Source organism: Cydia pomonella, chromosome 15 (genome assembly GCF_033807575.1).
Source record: "Cydia pomonella isolate Wapato2018A chromosome 15, ilCydPomo1, whole genome shotgun sequence".
NCBI classification, from domain to species: Eukaryota; Metazoa; Arthropoda; class Insecta; order Lepidoptera; family Tortricidae; genus Cydia; species Cydia pomonella.
In genome coordinates, this window is record NC_084717.1 from 13,801,637 (window position 1) to 13,824,896 (window position 23,260).

Consider the following 23,260-nt stretch of genomic DNA (forward strand, 5'->3'; position numbering starts at 1 on the left):
CTGAAGAAATACACTATAGCATATTACATCGCCGGCGCGCACGCCTGCACCTATAGTTTTTTTTTGTTTGTTGTTGGATTTTTGATTATTAAATGCAATTTATGTTAATTAAAAGTTTACCATTTTTATGATAATTGAACTCACCTTGTAATAAAGCAAAAAAAAAAATAACATCTCTCATATCTTGAGACTTTCAAAATTTCTCGAGATACTCGAGAAACTCGAGAAATTCTGGTCGAGAATTCCCGTGCCTCGAGAAATAAAAAAGGTAGAAAACACCGGCGGCTGGCGACTAAAAATTACGGGTGGTCATTTACATTTAAGAAAAACTAAAACTACAAAAACCGTCGCAAAATACCTATATAGATATCGGTTTTCGTCCACCCGGTCATTGAACTCTCTTACAGATTTTAGGTAAATACCTATATGCAATGGAATATAACGCTTTACGAATACCTTGAATGAAAATATGAATGTTTTTTTTCTATTTTATGGAAATAAGTGCTAAATTCTTGTCTAATTATTTAGAATGAAAACAGTCAAAATTGCATTCCCGCGCGTATTTCAAAAAATACTAAGGTAAAAGTTATGTTTGCAAACAAAACAACATGGTGCGCGGAGTGCGCGCGCATTCGTCGAGCGGACTAGGCGCTAGGCGCGCCGCTCCAATTTTACGTCTTTCTTCATAAAACATCTTCTGTTTCACGTACGGAACTGTGGCGAAACTTCTCTTTCGCTCTTATGGAATTTCCTATTGATTCAATGTACTAAATCTTTTTTCATAGGAGCGCAATCCAAAGCGCTCCGCTTCGCGCGTTACGTATGAAATTATAGCAGCATACTCGCCTACTGAGGCGAGTAGTCATATGTTAATGAATAATAATTACTTATTTAACTATAATTGACTTGTTTACGATAGAAACATTAATTATGAATAAGTAGTATTTATTACATTGATTAGGTACTATAATTTCATTATGAATATTTATGGGAATGTACTGCACAAGCGCTCCTCAAGGCGGGCCGCTACCGGTCGAGAAACCAGAAACCCTACTTATGGCGCGGCGGGATGGCGATGGGATGGCCACGGTGTCGGTTTTTCGTCCGCACATCAAAGGTAGTGGGCCAGCAATGGCGTGTATGCATCTACACGTGGCCCATTCCATAGTGTGTGCCGCTCTCAACCATCGCATGGCCATCTCGCTGGTCCAACGCCGGGCCATCGTGTAGAGGAGCCATAACATTTTTTTACCTATCAATCTTGTTTGATCATCTTCCCCGGAATGCTAAACGACCCATAAAATTCCTAATAATAAGCCCAGTTTGTGATCCACTACCTGTTCTGATTGTTGTTTTTATCAAAGTGTATTAATCACTATTGTTTGTTTTCCTATCAGGCCCATGCAGTGGGAATTTGTGAATGGTATGCTCGAAACCGAAGCAATACATTGTATTCTAAAATAAAAACAGTGAGAAAGTGCGTGTGAAAGGAACTTCTTTAGAACTGTACTACAAATGAGCTGCTCATTGAGTACGTACAGTTAACGGCTTGCGTATAAAGTAGGTAGTCGGCAATACTAAGTAAATTAAGTGCCCAATTTAAGTAGTGAATAACCGGCCAAGAGCATGTCGGGCCACGCTCAGTGTAGGGTTCCGTAGTTACTCTTACGTCACAATAAGCTAAACTGGAGCTTAAAGTATAGTAAATTGTTAACCAAGGGATGAAACGGTACCTTTCACCCGAGTTAAACAAATAGGCAAATTTGCATAATCAGTACCTAATTAAAGTAAGTCTTTTTACTATGAAAGGAAAACTTTTTGCGATAACTCAAAAACAGCTAAACTGATCATGTCCGCTATAGTTTTCATTTAATGTCTTTCTTAAGCTCTACTTCCACGATTTTTTTCATATTTTTTGGACCTATGGTTCAAAAGTTAGAGGGGGGGGGGACACAATTTTTTTTTCTTTCTGAGCGATTATCTCCGAATATATTCACTTTATCAAAACATGTTTCTTGAAAACCCCTATTAGTTTTGAAAGACCTTTCCAACGATACCCCACACTCTAGGGTTGAAGCGAAAAAAATAATTCACCCCCACTTTACGTGTAGGGGAGGTACCCTAAAAAAAATTAAATTTTTAGATTTTATTGTACGACTTTGTCGGCTTTATTGATTTATATATCCATGCCAAATTTCAGCTTTCTAGCACTAACGACCACGGAGCAAAGCCTCGGACAGACAGACAGACAGACAGACAGACAGACAGACAGACAGACAGACAGACAGACAGACAGACAGACGGACATGGCGAAACTATAAGGGTTCCGTTTTATGCCAATTGGCTACGGAACCCTAAAAAGGGAAAACAAAATTGTTTTTCTGAATAATTTAATAATGGAACCCAACTTAGGTGTTCATTGGAAACTACAGAAATTGCCTGACACCCCACAAATCATTCTAAAATTTTATCTTATCAAAAAATAAATCAAAGTGTTTATAATTATAGCAATTGTAATACATGAAACGTCTGCCCTGGAGGTACCTATATAGTCGATGAAAATAGACATGACCCCTAACTGCAACATGCGCTGTGACTACTACATTCATTATCGCTAAGCAGTGTTAACCTTGCAAGAGTAACAAATAGTTATTAGGTACCTACCTACCTACCTACCTACCTACCTATGGACTTCATTCATACGCATTGTACAATTTGATTTTTGCACGTAATAGGTATGTCCTTGCCGCATTTTAGCAAATTGCCTGATACTAAAATAATGCAACTCATGGGATGCCAATCATGTTAACTCCAAAGAAAACAATTAATCTTTTATTATTAATTTGACATCGCATTGATGGCTTTCTATGAGAAGGAAATAAAACGGAAAAATGGGAGTTGATTTGATTAGATTTAATAATAAGGTCTGAATAGGCCGATCTTCAAATTCTTTCATTGGTTTAGTAGGATTTTTTGAGTATGAACAATTTATTTCATTAAGGTACGTGTCTTCCTACTTATTTTATTTAGACTTGAGACTTTTTCTAGGAACAGCTTAGTTTGATTATTAAATGTTTAGGTAGGTACTTAATAACATAACAGTACATACCTAACAGTCGCACTCAGCTTCACTTGCATCATAACATTCATAATCGTAAATATTTCAATATCCATTGATCCATTCACGTATATGTATGAAGTGTACATCATATATGAACCATACAGTATTTTTTACCTCATCAAAATTACCAATGCCAATTTTAAACGTAAGCATATGATAACAAAACAATAATGTATAATAGAACCATTGATGCGTAACAAATTACAGAGAAATGGCGGTAATCAGTTGTAATTACGCGACTCGGTAATTGTCAGGCGGGCACGGGAGACCTATGTTGGTGTTCCTATCACTCGAACACTCATAGCATACAGACCAGTTTTTAAATGATCTCCGGTTTTGCACAGTTGACTAGGAACTCTAAGACATCTTATATTGGATTCCCTAAAACGGTTGATAACGAGGGAATATCAGGGCTAGACTTGGCGCGCGCTGTGTCAGGCACGGAATTCTTTCCGCGACTTGCAGTGTCGCGACTGATACCTTTTGTTACCAGGGGTAATTAGCGAACCCAGCTTATGCCAATAATTCATTAGAAAAAATAATGGTTTTAGTTAAATGAAGCACGAAACTTTCGCTGCTTTGATACAATCATTTCAAACATACCTACTTGAATGTCCTTTGTTTGTGTTTTGTCTAATTACAACTTTAATTTATAACTAACAATACATCTATGTTTTTTTAAGTATTTGAGATACGTATGTATTTATTCTGTATCTGATTTAAAAAAATGCCTCAAAAAAGTATGCGTTACAAACTTTTGGCGAACTTTACCGATATGTATTTATGTAAAGTAAATCGTATTTGATTTAGATACATTATGTACAGTACGAAGTATGTACGTAAACGAAAACAACGCATTCACACTACGAGTATAAGGGAATATATTATCTGCGGAAAACATTTTATATATATTAGATTAGTATGCACAGTCACAAACTGACTGCAGTTTGAGGTCCCAGGATGCCCAGGTGTTAGACACGAGCGATGTACCATGTACCCGTTCGCGCATCACGAATCACAGTCTAAAACTTCTACATACATTTAAACCTTATTACAATGACACAAGGTGAAAAAATGTATACTTATTTTTGATGGGGACACTACAAGTGCGGGCACTATTTTGTTTTGATGAATAAATCACCGGGCTGAAGTAGGGCGCCCGCTCGGGATAAAGATAACTCGGGGCAATGTCAATACTAGCGTATGACTAATGTATTACGATTGTGATTGAATAACTTGAATAAACTATTAATCTCTCCTCATACTGTTGTAACTGATTATAATTTCGTATCCGTAGTAAAACAAACAACTACCTAGATTCCGACCATTACCTATATCGATTTTTATAGACTATGAAATTACTATTAACTTTGATTTTTTTACGTTTAAATAGAACTTGCTTGCACCTGTGCTATAAAATTAGCTGCAGAGTTATCTTGGTTAGGTTTTCTAGTTAGGTTTCGTTCTAGCAGCAATGTAATTATATATTTGATTTTAAATTAATGGTCCATAACAAAGAAGTGATAAATCTAACAAAACCTGTAGCTCGCCATAGCCTATTAGGTAAGGTAATTTATTAAATAAAAATATTATTCATAAAAGAAAGGCACTAGAGGATTAACCAAATGAATCTCAAAAGAGTTATTCACAAATAAAATCAGTAAAAGTGTGATAATATTTAGAATGCCACCTACACGCAGTATTTGCGGTGCGGAGCTGGCGTCCGACCAGATCGACGCTAAGTCGCTAACACTCGTATTGATGCGTATGTTATTTTATGTTTACGAGGCACTTTCTATATACCTTTATACATAACGTTATATAAAAAATTACATAAAATAAAACAATTTTAACGGTTCATATCATGTGTGGGAAATTCATTTAAGTTGTTGTCAACCTACACGTAAAATATATGAATAACAATCGCGGTAACCGAAGACAATTTGTGATAATGTCATAAGCATTTATAGCATTACACTCTCAGCTCAACATTAAACTAAATCTGACCACCGTGATTATTATATGTATAGGTATAGGAAAGGTTTTGAATAGGAAAAAAGTGAAGTTTTTTTTTTGATGCATAAAGAAAAATATTTTTATGGGACAGGTCGTCCAAGTCGGCCAATTCTCCAAATAAAGGCCAAAAATGTATTGCGTGAAAAACAATGTCGTCTACCTTTTCCTAATTAAAACACGATACCGAATATGACCTTAAACGGATCCCCACTATATCATTACTACATCTTGTATAAGTCTATACCTACAAATTAATTTATTTTTATTGTATGATTCTTATTGATTTTTCTTTAAAATTAGGAGCAGATATGAATTCGAGTATCGCCTTATTTACACAAATTAATATTCGTTATTTTACGTATCTAACATCACTTCAAAAAGGCTCCATAAATGCAACATTATTTATTGGAGTTTAAAATAGTTAACTAAAGCGAAAAACTTTGAATATTACGAGCAAGATGCTTTTCTTAGAATAGTTTCCACGTTTCATAGCCTTGAGACACGAATAAGCAAAGAAAATCAAACAAAAATCCCTATACTTACCTACTATAAAATTTACTCTTCAAAATATTAAATAAAAACCATTAATAAAAATGCCATGCAATATGTCACACCAACATAAATGTGACGTTCCGTGCCTAAAGGGTCCTTATACTCCATGTGCCTGAGGACCCTCTAGGCATGGATCGTTCCATAAAAATAACTAAATTATGTGGATTTACTCTTTTTGTTTCTTGGTTATTTTTAAACAATTAGACATTTACACAATAAAAATAAATTATCAATTTTATTACTTTGTCATTAGTCATCAATTTTAATATTTCATGATTACGGCAATTAGAACATTGAAGTGAAATCGGTTCCGGCTCTTAGATAAATAAAAAAAAATTGTTTAAATTTTCAGTTGTTATTTTTAATAAATTATTGAGTATTTTGTTACAGAAAGTATAACATTTTCTTTATGTATATTTTATATGTTGTGTACAGTATATTGCGTACCTAATTTAAAAGATTTTATTTGTTTGATCTGAAATGTTGACTCAAATCTCTTATTTTCGCATAGACGTAGTGGCAATTACGAGAACAGGGTTAAAAGAAAAATAGATAAACAAATATCCCCAAATAGCCCTAGGGCTATGATTGCATAAGCAAAAAATAGAGAAGGACGTAGGTAGACTATCTTTAAAAAAAAATGCACTTCATTATTATTTCATTGTCGTAAGGATTTTTGCCCGGACATACAAAAATTATGCTCTCAGAGAATGACCCCAATTGCATAGGTTACATTGCTAACCATACAACCTAGATTACTGAATAGTTGCCCCTGTGATACAACTACAAATTTTTTGTAATACAGTGCACTCATGCTTTTATTTTATTAGTTTCTACACCGCTTATCTGCTATTAAAACAGAACGGGTACACGAATTTAACTTAATAAAACAAAATGACTAACAATTAATCTAGATCGTAATTTAGTACCTCGTAAAACTACTGGCAATTTACAAAGTTTATTGAGTAATGTCTGACGTATGTATGTATCATTTTATAGTGGAGTTTGTGAAGTTAGGGCAAGCTCTACAAGTAGAGTTAGAAGTTTGGCTCTACAAGAGATCTGATAATTTTTGCAGTGCGAGCCTTATGGTCTCGTCTTGGCTACATTTTACATAAAAATGTTTTTGATGGGATTTACAATTACTTGCTAGAATAATTTAGACAATATTTACATCATTAATAATTTTTGTGAACAATTATTAAAGATGTGCTTTTTGTAAACAAACGTTTTATACAACAAAACACCTGTGAGTTGATTATTAAAAACAATTCTTATCATTATTGTCACTTCGATAACATCATATCTAATACATACAATAAGTACCAATTAAAAAGCAAAGGTAATCGATAATAGGAATCGAAGAAAAATAATTTCGATAATTTATGGCAGTCGCAGACTTTTTTATAGGACATTGAGGACTCTGCAAACTGGGCGCTGTGTACCTATGACATACAAGTTGGTAACCCTAGAGAACCAATAGAGAACATGCTTACGCGTTAATCATTCTTGAAGTCTTGACCTAGCTGCCAACATGCTACCAAACATCGATTTTGGAAGACAGTGGGACTTCCGTAGTGCTGACGTACCTGTGTTGTGTTTGTCGACGTGGCCCGCCGGCACCTCGTGCTTCACCTCAGCCATGGCTTAAAGATCAGCTCTCACACCTGCAACAACATACAGATAAACTGTTAACGCAGTTTTTTATTAACATACTCAGGTATAACCCCTATACTGCTCAACGCTACCAAGTTAGCTACACGTACACTCACATATGTATGTAAAAAAATTAAAACCTTATGAATCATCCCTATATATCCACTGTCTTTTTCAAAGTAGCTAACGATATCTACAACAAAGATCCACAAATCAAACATGGGTGTTAGAGTTATCTCACACCGTGTGAGGTTCACTAGCCTTAATCGAGATAAAGAATGTCAACAAACATTTACTGACACAAACTGAAATGTTTACCAGCGGGATTGACGACACGGCAGAGCGTGAATATAGGAAATTGATTTTACATAATTTACTGACATACTTAGGAAACAAGGTGTTAATTATGATTAACTACTGACACATGGTTTAGTAATAACTACTGCTTGGGAAATTTGTTCATATCCGCATACCTAAAAGATATAGTTCCACCGTTTAACCGAGGCGATGGGTAAGAATTTACTATGGTCAGCTATGGTTGACTGTATGAAGCTGATTTGTATTATGTTAAGTCAGCATTGTGATATATAATTCAAAACTCAAACATTTATTCTGCAAGTAGGCCTCAAGGGCTCTTTTGCAAGTCAATACAACATTTACAATAACACTAAGTAATGACTAGTGACATAAAAAATACATAGCAACATTTATAAATTTCTCTTAGCACAAGTGTTTTCTCACTTAAAAATAGGCACCAGCGCAGATATTGTAATTTGTTTTTTAAGCTACTGAATAAAAATTATTTATATTTATATAAATACAACAGCCAATATCTTGGTAAACATTACATTATAATAGTCTTAAAATAAATTATTACTACTACAGTATAACAGAGATGTATAGTTTCTGTGGTTTATATTATGGTTGACTGGTAGAGAATACCATGAGGCATTAAGTCCGCCAATTGTACCTCATTTTGATGTGCAATAAAGTTTAAAATAAATAATACATTAAATTCAGACATGTAAAAGGTCCCCAAAGTCAGAGTACTAATACTTAATAAGATTTGGAAGTGTAAAGTCTCTCCAAGTGTCAAAATGAAATTTATAATACGTAAATTTCATTTTGACATATGAAATCTATCTATTTAATAGACTTAGAAAAAGAATATAAACTAGTTTTAGTCCAATACTCAACTAACTTCTACTAGAAAATCACCGCACAACTTCTTCGTGAATCGCCTGAGATAAATGGCAGACCTGCATATTCACCCCGTAAACAGAAAAAGCAGATGCAAGTAATAGTATGGTATATACGTGAAAAAGCCCCAATGTGTTTTGAAAACGCTGATTATGCAGGTAACGACATCAAGCATCATCTACGTGAAGTCGGTGAACCCGGGGAAGGTAGGTGTTTGCGGATAAACTCTCTATTACACCGCTCCCCGGAGGGATGCATCCATTGTCTGTGGTTTTCAGTTAAGGGGGTGCTGGGGCAGACAGGATATTCAATTTCCCACCCCGGCCTGACATTTTATCCGATTTAATACGATTCTTGGTTTCTCTATTTAAATACAGTATTACTTAATTCGTATAAAATCTATTTTTTTTTATAACCTGTTTATGTCTGTCTAGTTAGGTGCCTATACTTTTAATGTAAAATGAGATTTAACTTGGATTGACGATCTAATGTTTTATAAGTAGGTAAACAAATAAGTACCTAAGGAATTTTCTAGTAAGAGCGCGTGAACGCCTTAACCAATTGTGGTAAATAAATCAAATAAGTAGGTACCTAACTACCTGCCTAGTATTTATGCGCATAATTTTGTCCAAATACAATTACTTTTATGTTCTAGATTACCCATAATCATATACATAGAACCTGGTATTTAAACGCGCGATTCTTTAATTTTTTTATAATGGTAGCGCAAAAAACCTTTTGAAGCATATTTTATTTCTTGTCACTATACTTAATTCACAAGCAGTGTCATAATCAAAAGTAACATTAAATGACACCTTTGTTAATCTAAATAATTTCGATTAACTACCCATCAAAAAAAAATAAACATCGTATAGGTATTAATATTCGTACCTCTGTATGTTCTTGAAACCGGTATCAATTGCTATCACGAGTTATCACGTTATCACACACGTAAACACGCGAGACGTACGCGCGCGGCGGAGATAAACACAAGGCTGCGGCCAGACTCGCGCCCGGACTGAAATGGGGTTGCCATGTTTAACTGTAGGAAAATCCATAATGAAGCCTCTTTATAATGCACAAAAGTTAAAAGTATCGATTTCTAATTATCCGTTCACTGCAATTAGTACATGTTCAGGTATGTATCTACCTATCAATCATATGAACAATACTAACCTAGCTTTGACTACACCATACTTTTTAGAAATCCTTAAAAATTGAGCGTACAGGTTTTTAAGATCCATACTGCGTATGCCACTGATGTGTTCAAAATAATCAAAATTTGATATCAATTCAAACAAAAAAATCAGATTAAGCTAGTGTTCTAATAGGGTTGTTTCCATCTACAAATCTTAGGGCAGAATTGTACCCCAATAAATTCTTTTGAATTATAAGAACATGTTAAACTACTTTTAGGGGACCTGTAATGACCATATTTTTGTAAATATTGAATTTAAAATATCTTTTGGCACACGTCACGTGACCAAACTCGAAACGTCATTGAAGATTCTGATGACGTCACAACTCTCGGATTGACACTGTTGACAGTTAGGCGACAAACAACAAATGACAAATGTCAGTTGACAGTTCGTATCTTCTACGTGTGTATGTAGTTATATGTCAAACCGTAAACTGTGACGTCACACAATTTTCAAAGAGCGTTTTGGGCGCGAAAGCATCTGTCAAAATATATTTTGTTAATTTAACATATTTAAAGCCGTTTTAAGTATAAAAGTTGAATTTTAGGGCAACTTCTAGTTAATATAGAACGTAATACAAGCGTTTTAAAAAATTGGAAACAACCCTATTAACGATGGTGCTAACTTCTGAAACATAAGATTGCGCCAGATTTAAATAAATAAGGTAATCATAAAAATATGCTGATGTATGCACTCGCGATAAAACAATTTTCGTTAAATTTTCAGGTTATTCATATCTAACTGATTAAATGACCTACATACTAATTTATGTTAACATTGAGTCTTTTTATAAACATTGAAAATAAATATTTAACTTACCATAAAAATGAGAAAATATAGATAAACGAACCGCTGGCAACATTATTTCGCAGCTTCTTTTCCCGAGAAGCCACGAACGTCGCCGAATAGACCCGAATGCGTTGTATTGATGCCGGCAAAACATTTCCGCGCCATTTTCTTTGGCTACTGTGGGGGAGGAATCACGTTGCCTACGTTGTCTTTCTCGTATCTCACTTAGTTATTCAATTAAATAGAAACCCTATGTTATATACAACATAGTTTAAATCCGAATACACTATAATGATATGATATGGTGTTTAAATATTTAAAACCACCATTTGGCAAACGAACCCCGAGCGGGCATTGCCCAGTTGATTTGTTAGACCTGTACCCCAAAAGCATAAAATTGTTGTAGTAATTCACCGAATCGCATTTCACCTCGATCTCATATTTAATTTTCGCATTGTGTCTCAATAGTTTTTTTTTTCTAGTGGCTATAAGTTTTAGTCGCATTTCACCTCGACCGTACATTTAAACATCGCGTTGTGACTCAATCGTTTATTACTTTAGTCGCATTTCACCTCGATATTGTATTGGCGACGTGATTCAACGCAACGTCAACGTCACATAGATAAAATTTTAATGAGTTTGATAGCACTTGAGGCTTAATCCTACGAGTACAAAACGAGTATAAAAAAACACTTAATTTTAGTGCAAGCATCAAATTAACGTATCAAGTTAAATAGAGTCCCAAACAAACGTCGATCGCGGCGAAATGCCTCTTCGGTAACATACTACACGAAAAATTAAATACTACAAATTAATTATACTAATGTCTAAGGCTACGGGAAAAAGTGCGTCAAGTAAAAAAATCCAGTGATATCTTTTTCATTCAAGGTGAAATGCGATTCGGTGAATTACTACAACAATTTTATGCTTTTGGGGTACTGGTCTAACAAACCGCCCAGTTAAGCACCGTTCTGTATTAGTGACTCAGTTATAATGAGTGGATTTTATTTTGAAGATTTCACCTATTTTAATACTATCTTTCTGGTGTTTTGGCCTAATTTACCAATTTGCTTATCACACCAGCTTGTAAAGTCTTACTTTATATGCCAAGAACTGATGAGACAGTTTCATTTTATCTTCATAAGTGGCAAATTAATTAAATGCAAATTTTGAGTCGTTTCTTCATGTTGGCTGGTGGAATTTACTTTGAATAATGGGTGATTTTTAAAGACAAATAATTAATAGCATTCATTTCAGTTTATTTTTTTAATGTTTTACAGTAACAATTGTTAAAGGTACCCATTATCTCGCTATCATCCAAAAATGTGTTGTTTCTAAGATCTTTCTTCAGCCGTTTGAAGGGATAGAAGACGCTGGTGGCTAGATCTGCCGAATATAGAGGGTGTTCTGGCAATTTGAACCCATTGCATGACGTATGGCAGCCACTGCAACATCAGCCTTGTAGGGGTTTTTTTTGTTCGGCCGTTAACATTCTAGGCACCTAACAAATAGAGACATTTATCATGTAAATAAATAAATAAATAAATATAATAATAGGACATTATTACACAAATTGACTAAGTCCCACAGTAAGCTCAATAAGGCTTGTGTTGAGGGTACTTAGAAAACGATATATATAATATAAATATTTATAAATACTTAAATACATAGAAAACACCCATGGCTCAGGAACAAATATCCATGCTCATCACACGAATACATGCCCTTAACAGGATTTGAACCCGGGACCATCAGCTTCGTAGGCAGGGTCACTACCCACTAGGCCAAACCGGTCGTCATGTGTAATTCATTCATTAAGATTTTTTTGAATCTGCCACATGAGATCCTCGTCAGCTCAACTAGATGCCTGATAAGCATCCTTCTATCCGTTAACACGAGATCGTGTTGTCTTTGACGTTTTCTTTAGTAAGGATGATATATAGGCGGTCTTTGCGGCGGCGTTCGTCTTTAATTGATGTTCTACACACGTTAAACTCCGTGTACCAGCGTGCAACTGTAGAATTCGGAGGAGCAGTGTCCCCCAATGTTCCAACCAATTTAATGTGTATATCTTTACATAGTACACATTTATTTCAAAAGTAGTAGGTACTTATTAGTAACGGCCCTATTTTAAAGTTTCTCCATTTCCACGTACTTTTTCGACAACTAACAAATAAATTGATTTAATTTTTGTTTATTACTAGCCAAGAACCGCTTTAAAAAATAATATCTCTTTACAGTACATATGGGGCTACTTTATAGCACTAGTGCGAGAAGTAGCATATTACGTTACTGTGTCGAACATTTAAAGGGCCATATGTACTGTAAAACGTTGTACGATACATGTGCGAATAGGTAATTCGCAACTCGTGTCGATTTAAAACACTCCCTTCGGTCGTGTTTTAATTTATCGCCACTCGTTTCGAATTTCCTATTTTTCGCACTTGTATCGTAATGTACTATTTTACTGTTGTCACCCACTAAAAGTAAAAACTGAAAATGGCGGGCGCCGGTTTTACTTTTTTTTTCATTTTTTCTGTTGACGACAGCCAACGTGGCAATGATAGTTTCATTTAGCCAATAATTCTAAAAATGTTTTAGTGAAATATCGTAATTTGTATAATAAAAAATCAATTTTAAATTTATATCTTGTAATAAATTTAGTTGTATCAAAATAATTCAACTTAAATTGCAACTGTGAGTGTTTTTGTATGAAATGAGTTTTTGTGATTAATTTTTGCAATATATATAACACGAACGTAATATATAGTGCTGAATTAACATTCAAGTTCAAGGAAAAAATCGTAATTGTAAGGTCTGTAAGCCGTCTCTCATGTAACGAATATTTGTTTTATTGTGATGTTTTCGTAAATGTATTAAAAAACGTCGTTTAATGTACGTGCACAAGTGTCATTATATATTTGCCTACGGCTCATAAAAGACATCTCGGGAATCGTAAATAATGACACACTTTGCACACTTGCTTTGGAATATAGTATTACAGTACATATGGTGCTACTTTTCCGCACTAGTGCGCAAATTAGCACATTATGTAACTATGTCGAAAATTTAAAGGGTCATATGTACTGTAATAGTACATTACGATACATGTGCGAATAGGTAATTCGCAACTCGTGTCGATTTAACACACCCTTCGGTCGTGTTTTAATTTATCGCCACACGTTACGAACTTCCTATTTTTCGCACTTTTATCGTAAATAATTATTTCCTGTTGTAAAACAAATATTTTTTGTTAAGAATAAGTATGTTGTTGTTTTGTTTGTCTTGCAAAAAGCATTTCGCTTAAATAATTCCAATAAAACGCTTGTCACGTGCGCAAACTTATTTTAGTTTTGTATTCCCATTTTTTTTCTTCTACTATATTATATACACGGTGTTTTTATAAACTTCTTTAATAACGGGATTTGGCCAAGTACATTGAAGGAAACTAATAGGCATAGTAAATATATATATATATATATTTTAATAACTTAATATTTATTTTTCGTAAAATGAAAATAAATGCTACAAAAGCGTTAGATAGATAGATAGATAGAATACTCTTTATTGGCACACCTCAGTAAAAGATACAGCTTAAAGAAAAACAATTGAAACTACTAGTTAGCTAGTTGATTGAAATCGTTGTTGTAATATGAGCATCATATTTAAATCAACCAAAGAATTGAAAACTTTTGTGGGATGCAACTTGTGTTAGCACTTATGCTTATCCCATCCCATTTGAGGTAGACCACAAGTTGTGCTGGCTAAGCAGCCAAGTACGCGGCAAGGGCTAAGCACGCATAGTAGTCCGCTTCGGAATCCACGTATGACTTTGTGCCGGTGGCTATCGAGACGACACGGCAGGGCTTTGGGGTTCAGAGGCTCGCACTTTCTTTAGAGAATTAGGGCGTCGTTTGCGCTAGAGATCCGCGCTCTGGGTCCTGGCTCGTATCTGGTTAATAATGGGGACCTTTGAGTCGGGTACGATTCAGGGGGGGGGGGGGGGGTGATTATTTTAGGCTTAGTTTTACGTTACGTTACGTTTTACGTTACTTTATTATTATTTTACGTTCGGAAAACCAACGCCTTAAGTTACTAAAACTACTAGGTATCAGAGAAGCCAATTACAGGTTTCCACAGACAGACACACACAGATTCAGAGACAGATTATTTTAGTTATTTGACTGATTTATTATGCATTGTTTTATACTATTTGTTATTGAAATGTGAAACCTAAGAAATATCAATATCTATTTAGATGCTCACTAGATGGTGCCCTTAAATAAGAATATGCCCAAAATGCTTTTTCACGTCAGCAGCTCGAACAAGGGTAATTTGCTGCTTAAAACAGTGAGCAAAAATTGCATTTTGCTCACCGAGTCAGACAAATAAACATTCAAGTGACCTTTATATTCGAATGTCATATCAACGTGCGGGGCCTAATACAAGTTCGAAATATTTGGATTATAAATTATAATTATAAATTATAAATATTATAGGACATTATTACACAAATTGACTAAGTCCCACAGCAAGCTCAATAAGGCTTGTGTTGAGGGTACTGAGACAACGATATATATAATATATAAATATTTATAAATACTTAAATACATAGAAAACACCCATGACTCAGGAACAAATAGCCATGCTCATCACACGAATAAATGCCCTTACCAGGATTTGAACCCGGGACCATCGGCTTCATAGGCAGGATCACTACCCACTAGGCCAGACCGGTCGTCCAAGGATTCTATTGTCTTTTTCCCTTTCACGTAATTAACAAAAAAAGAGACATAAAAGTGCATACGTAATTCAACGGTATATTGACGGTTTATAATAGCCCCCGAAATAAGTCAGACCGCATCATTCCAAAACACCCTACGAGTCTTCATTAGTAATAATTAATTAATGAAGTTAAAGTTTAAAATTTAATGAAAACACCATAATTTACGTATTTTATTATACCTACAATCAAAACAGTGAACTTAAAAAAATTACGCAATGTTACGCACAGCACAGATCTCTACTATATTTGACAAATAGTTGTATCCGCAATTCGGACCGTATCTTACAAAGATTATTTTTACAAAAAAAAGTTGTCGATTGTACTGTCAATTGATGTTCATTATTTCATTATTTCCGCATTAAATTATTTTATTGAAATTTCTTTCGGCTGTTTTATTGCGGTAATTAAACTTAATTGTTAGAATACCTTAAAAAAACATGAGTGAAATAGTCGATTACATTTTTTTCAGGTTTTCATTTTACCTTCTGTCGTTCCTTCACTGCTGCAGTAAAAAAATTGTGTACTAGACGAGATCAAAGTTATTTACATCTCGTGCGGTTTCGAGTCCCGTTCAAGTGAAAGATTCTATAATTTAGAAGCTTGAGCGTAAGTAAGAAGTAAAATAAGCACTCGAAGAAATATCAAACTTTGCTCTCTTGTTGTACAAATAACTATTATTGTGCTTTAATCCACTTTTATGTCAGGCAAGATAAAATTTACGTCTGGGACACATAAATGGACCGATTGTATTCATTGTTTGTTTTTTTTGGGACGCGTCATTTTCATACTAAATACTAAATCACAACATATTTAAAAATTGTATGCAATTTTACGAAACTTCCATATGTTTTATGCGTTTTCGTAACCCTAAGGAAGATTTTTTACGACATCTTTACGTCAAATTTTATCGAGCATGACTAAAAAAAACGATAGTAAATAAAAAATCGGCCCAAATAGCACTAAGTTGACAGTATTCATCTGCGTGCTACTAATGTACCTAGGTAGGTACTTAAATAAATAAATAAAGTTAAATAAAAATGGTATACTCTTGGCTCGTCTCAGTCGTTTTTTGTCACGTTCTTAAATTCGTCCCTTTCTGCTTTCGTCACCCATTCTTCATTCGTCACTGTCGATATTTGGCTATTTCTTATTCCGGCTTAGTTCGGTATTCGTCAACATCATCTTTAGGCATGTTCAATGTTAGTCTATGTTGTTTTTAGACTCACTCGTTATTCGTATTTTTTTTCACGGCACGTTCGTTGTTGGTCCTATTCGATTTTTGGCAAGCTCTTAATTCATCTTATTCTGCATTCATCACTTACGCTGGAAGTCTTTGTCATCTTTGGTCATGTTTGCTGTTTGTCTTTTCCTAGCGTAGCGTTGGGTATTAGTAATGAAGGAAGCCATAAACAAGAAACTTTATGTTTAGCTTCGTTATTATTATGCTTTGTAATTTTTCATTCATGCCGCCTAAAACAAACCAATAAACTATATAGTCAAATAGTGAGTGGGGCGAATATCGAAAGAGATAAACAGAGAATGTGTTCAACAAAGAAATATATAAATTACTAAAGAGGCGAAATAAGAAAAACACGAACTTAGAATAGTCCCAAAAACGACAAGACAAATAAAGAGTGAGTCTAAAAACAACATAGACTAACATTGAACAAGCCGAAAGATGATGTTGACGAATACCGAACTAAGCCGGAATAAGAAATAGCCAAATATCGACAGTGACGAATGAAGAATGGGTTACGAAAGCAGAAACGGACGAATTTAAGAACGTGACAAAAAACGACTGAGACGAGCCAAGAGTATACCATAAAAATAACCAACTTATTTGTATGTAAAATGCTTTCCCGCCGCTCGAATAAAGTCATACGGTCTTAAATGTCTTAATTAGAGACGACTGCAATAATGATTACGCATGGTAGGTCTTCTTTATTTACCTACTAGACTCTGCCGTTTAAATTACTACAAAAAACACGTAGACTATGAATAACTGCGAAAAGAAAATTGTCTGGAAAGAATGGTGAAATTTTGGAAGCGCTGGAGGGAGTTAAAGACCCGAATTTGCAATATTCTTACCCCCGGAGTTACACACTGTGTTTTTTATCACACTTGCGAAGAAATAACTAAATTTTAAGCGAAATTACTCTTAAATACGGTGACATAACATTTATTGACAGGTTAGGCATATAAGGCACAGACCTATTCGGCATTCAGCCACGATGAAAATAATGTAAAAATATCTTGAACGGCTATTAAAACAATCAAATTAAATATTTTTAAACATAAACAAACTGATTAAATTATAAACGGCAGTATTTTTTAAGTAAAACTCATTTACGCTACTTGCTTTGTATGAATTAGTGACATTTTTTAAAAAATATAGCTTTATATAAATAGCTTTTTTCACATTCCGTAACTCCCGCGGGAACAATACAGGCCTTTGTCCTTCAGTACACCTACATGAAATAAGATCTTTCTCGAGCAAGTGTGATGAAAATCGTATAAACAACGTAGTGACTTGACATTCCAACATATGACATTTTGACGTTGAGTTCAAAGAGTTCTTTTTTTTTTATGGCATCGCGCTCCTGGCGAAAGAGTTCTTTAAAATATGGTCTCCATCAAATCCAAAGAGTAAAGATCAATGTATGATGATTTTGCCAATGTCAAGTGTCGTTATTCAGTATATGGAAGGTAGAGGCAAGGAACAAAATCTCCTTAGGCAAAACTGTTGCAAACGTTGCAAAAGTGCCCAGCTGTCAGCTATAAATAATAGTTCCAAATCTCTCCAGAGCAGCGCTAGAGTAGCTAAGAACCTAGGCGTCGGCATTGTTACTCTCCTGGCGGAACTTGCGGATATGTGGTGGCGTCACCGAAATATTTTTATCAACAAAACAAATTCATTTTATACTTAAAACGCTTAAAACGAATTAAAAGATAAACTGTACGTCAAATGGCGGTAAATGAAAACTTTTTTCACGCATGTCACGCATCCGTAGTTTTTTTTAATTCAGAGACAAACTAGAGTCGGTGGCCTATTTCCGTATCATTCGATATAAACTAACATGCGAGACTTGTCAAAATTGTATGCAATTGACATTTCATTTCGAAAAAGAAGGCATCTCGACTGATATTAGAATAGAGGTCACATCGAATTGCTTTATTTTTCACAGATGTTCTAAATTTGAATGTCATTACCAAATAGATTCTGATGTAGTTCTTTATGAAACAAGTAAAACATTATCACAGATAAGAAATTTGCTGTAACAAAACAGTTTATCGTAATGTTGGCCATTATTTACGAATTTTGAAGGCATCATAGAGAGTTTATGATATGTGTGTAGATAAAAATCATTACAGACTATCTTGGTTTAACTCTATAAGCATAATTAAATCCCTCTATCTATTAAATCCCACTATCTCGATCCACCAGTGGATTGAATAGCACGCTGAAGTTCACTGTGATCTACCATTTGGCTCGGTGGATCCTGTGATACTTGCATCTCTTAATATGCTCCACCAGCGGATCGAACAGAAGTCAGGGAGTTTGGTAAGATCCACCACTGATTTCAACCGAACCTGTCATATAATTTATATATGTAGTGTAGGCTCCACTAAATAGGTCAAACTGAGCTTATTCTGCACAGACTTTGTCTGTGTCAAAGTGTGGTACCAAATAGGTCAAATTCCTAAGAAAATGTGACGTTTATGGCGGCACTACCTCAATTTGTTATATCAGTCGGTCTATAGTTAGACCAAGATAAGTCTGCAATGATTTTGATAGAACGCAGTGCAAATGTTATTTTGAACGTCAAATTCTCATCGTCTATGAAATTATGACATATAAATAACACTAAAAATCCAATGTTTTATCCCTTCGACCTTAATAATTGAATTAAGACTTAGTATACCAAACTATAATGGCATAATTTTTACTATGTGCTCCGGATCCCGACTCAACTATAATGACTTCATTATGCAACGCTTTAGTGAACTATAATGAATTTGACCTATCACGTCTCGCCTCAGTCAAGAGGACAAAACCAAAAGATAGAGTAGAAGATTTTTTTTTATTAAAAAGATGCGCGTTGATGTATTTTGTTCTATCCTTTTAACTACTGAGATATTTACCTAATTTCGTTTAATTATTTTTCCTACTCCTCTACTGTTATCTGTCATTTATGCATTCATTAACACGAATATAAGAACATACATAAAAGGTTTCAAGAAATGTCTATATTGTCTATTCCTCATAACAGCACTTGTGCTTTTAATCGCTATAACGTTACTGCGATTAATGGCTACCAACCTAACAAAATCAAAACTAATACAGTTCTAAACTAAGTGCATTGCTGCCAACTTACAAAATATTCATTTGGTTGCATAGTAAAAACAATTACTTCATAAGTCAGAAACACGCATGTGACACCCGTAATATAGCAACACCCATAGACTACGTAGACCGCTTAGCGTTGCTTGTTAGTTTCCGTAGGCTACGGTGGCCAAAATCGAGAAAAAACTGTCCAAAAATTTTATTTAGCAAGTAGCAAGTACCAGGGCCTCATGAGTTACGAGAAGGTGTCGCTGTCCGGCCGGCCCGGGGCGGGCCGGGCGCGTAACAAAGTATGCTCGCGCATCTTGGTTGGCTATATACTTTTGCTTTGTTTACCTAAATTAAGATTTATTTTTGTTGACTCGTAGGAAAAGTATTGTATGCAACGTTGTATAAGTAGGTCAAAAAATGCTCGTGGCGTATTCCTTTACAATGTTCACCTACGCCTTCGGCTCCGGCTCACATTGTAACTCACGCCACTCGCCTTTTTTTGACCCTTCTTATACAACTGTTGCATAATAGTACATTATGATACAAGTTTGCTAAGTTGGTCATTACACACGAGGTGATATTGTGCGCGCGAGCTGTAAGCGAGCGCGCAATAAGAAAGCCGATGTGTGTAATAACCATAGCACACGCGTTTCATACGACGTTTTTCAACACACTTGCGGGAAAAAACAAAACTTATAAATTAGATTTTTTTTGTCAAAACAGTATAAGTATAATTTTCAAAATGTTGGCTTACCTACAGTTTTAACATCGAATAATTGCACCAAAGCGTGCTCGGCTTGTAGGCACTTATTCGCCAGTTCATTGAAGTAAGCTACCAACACGTTTTCCAAGAAAGACTGGGCGTTTTTGCTGATTTTCCATTGAATAAAAGATTCATATGCCGCCAATTATTTTTCACCCGATTTTGATGGTAAAAGGCTATCGTTCTCGGCTCTTGCCTCTATTAGTATTACTGGCAGCGTCAATTTTATGTGTTCTTCTTTTACAATACTAGAAAATGACATTTTCGTCAATATATAAACTAAAAACATGCAAAACTATTCCAATTTTATGACAAATACGGAAAATGGCTGGCGCGTATTTTTTTTTACGCACGATTCCAATGCACGCGCAACTCGCGCAAGGCAAAGGCGCGCACGAATTCGACAAACAGCCAATTAAAAAAAGCTTATATTTTCATATTTCTTTTCGACGGATGGAGATCAAATCGATAAATTGTTATGTTTATTCATTAATGTAGTTTACGAGATAATTTAATCTATAAATTATGTTTGGTGTGATAAAACCTCTTTGAACTAACATTTGAAACCTAATAGTTGGTTAGAAAAAAAAATGTATTACTCGACCAAATTAAGAAGGCTCCGTTTCCATGCATATTATTTGCAATCAGTTACCTTCTTAACTCAGTCGGATAATATAATGAAAAAGCCCAAGTGTTATAATATACTGAAAAAGCACGCGTGTTTAATATCTAGGATTATGAGCCAAAAATCAGTGGAATAAAAACGTCGTTTTGAGCAAGTGTGTTGAAAAATACTATAATTATAAGGTACCTACTTATCTGTTATCCGTAAAGTTAAAATTACAATGCATTTACAGATACAGGTTTGTTAATATATTAAACGACGGACCAAATCATAAGAAAGGAAAAATTAAACAAGGATAAAATATGTAGCGCTTCAAGCTGGATGCGGCTATAAGACTCGGCTTTAGCTCGAACTGCTCTACCTACTAAAATGCCGAAGCATCAGCAGCAAATATTTTTCAATCGGACAATTCAGTGCAAATTACATAAGGAACAGGACTAATGGACTAGAAATCAATGTAATTTTGTTTATGAAGTCGATAAATATGTTCGATGTGGTCGTAGACATAATTTCTACATAATTATTTGATCGTTCTAAATGTAAATACCTTTGGTCTGTAAAAAGTGGGTATTAACTTCAAATTTTGCTCGTTAATTTTATTTCAGGCTAGCCTCAGATTACCCAGGATCCAGATCCAAAAGTTAATTAAAATATTGTGGGCCATTTCTCAAATTACCAAAGTTTATCTATAAACTTGATTATTCCGAGTGACTATCTTTTGACTAAATTCTAGACAGGGATAAAAGAGTGTATATTCTAGTGCAATAGATTACAAATGTCCGGTTCCAGTTTTCGTTGCTAAAATTGTTATACATACAAAGAAAATAGAGCGAGTAGAAGTATTGTATTTAAAACTTCTTCGCTCGAATTTCTTTGAATTACAAAGAAATTCGAGCGAACGTGGATGATATAGCTCGTATCATCCACGATAACGCGAAGATTTGTAAATCTAATCTAAACTAATAAGTTATTATTAATAACTAACATGACAAGTCAAGGCACCCGTCGTCGTGAATGACACGATCTATATCTAAACCTGGTACGGTCATGTCTGAAAATATCGCTACGAAAAAAGTGCCAAAAATATGTATACACGACTTTATTGCCCGTTTACATATTTTACCGTACCGATATTTTCAGACGTGACTGTACCAGACATAGATTTGTTACTTGAATTTTCATGTTCATGTCAAATTTCATGACATTGTTATTTTAGAATGGCGTTTTAAAATGAGAGCATAGCTTTTGTATGGCGTCGGCTAGGTTCGTGCGACTCTTAAATCCATATATATATTATGCTTCTATACATACATGTATTTTCCTACTCCTCTACTGTTATCTGTCATTTTATGCATTCATTAACACGAATATAAGAACATACATAAAAGGTTTCAAGAAAAGTCTATATTGTCTATTCCTCATAAAAGCTCTTGTGCTTTGAATCGCTATAACGTTACTGCAATTAATGGCTACCAACCTAACAAAACCAAAACAAATACAGTTTTAAACAAATGCATTGCTGCCATCTTACAAAATATTCATTTGGTTGCATAGTAAAAATAATTACTTCATAAGTCAGAAACACGCATGTGACACCCGTAATATAGCAACACCCATAGACTATGAAGACCGCTTAGCGTTGCTTGTTAGTCTCCGTAGGCTACGGTGGCCAAAATTGAGAAAAAACTGTCCAAAAATTTAATTTAGCAAGTAGCAAGTACCAGGGCCTCATGAGTTACGAGAAGGTGTCGCCGACCGGCCGGCCGCGGCCCGGGGCGGGCCGGGCGCGTAACAAGGTATGCTCGCGCGTCTTGGCTATATAGTTTTGCTTTGTTTACCTAAATTAAGATTTATTTTTGTTGACTCGTAGGAAAAATATTGTATGCAACGTTGTATAAGTAGGTCAAAAAATGCTCGTGGCGTATTCTTTTACAATGTTCGCCTACGCCTTCGGCTCCGGCTCACATTGTAACTCACGCCACTCGCCTTTTTTGACCCTTCTTATACAACTGTTGCATTAAATACTAAAGTATGCATTAAATTCGATGTACCTGTTAAATTAGTTGTACTTCAACGGTCGACAAAACTTAGTTTATATCCTCATTTGCGAGTTCTCGCTTGGTATCGCATGGTCTAGGTATCTGAGCATTTAAAGGGTTTTCAATCATGATGAGGGAATAAAATTTCATTGCAAGATTTTTATTGTAAGTAATGTAA

The 23,260-nt window shown here is 34.9% G+C and overlaps 1 protein-coding gene across 4 annotated transcripts in view; it reads right to left on the reverse strand.

Annotated features, from left to right (window-relative positions):
* LOC133525931 (protein sprint) overlaps positions 1-23,260 on the reverse strand; it is a 474,626-nt gene that overhangs the window by 193,617 nt on the left and 257,749 nt on the right. The gene's annotated exons all lie outside the window — the stretch shown is intronic.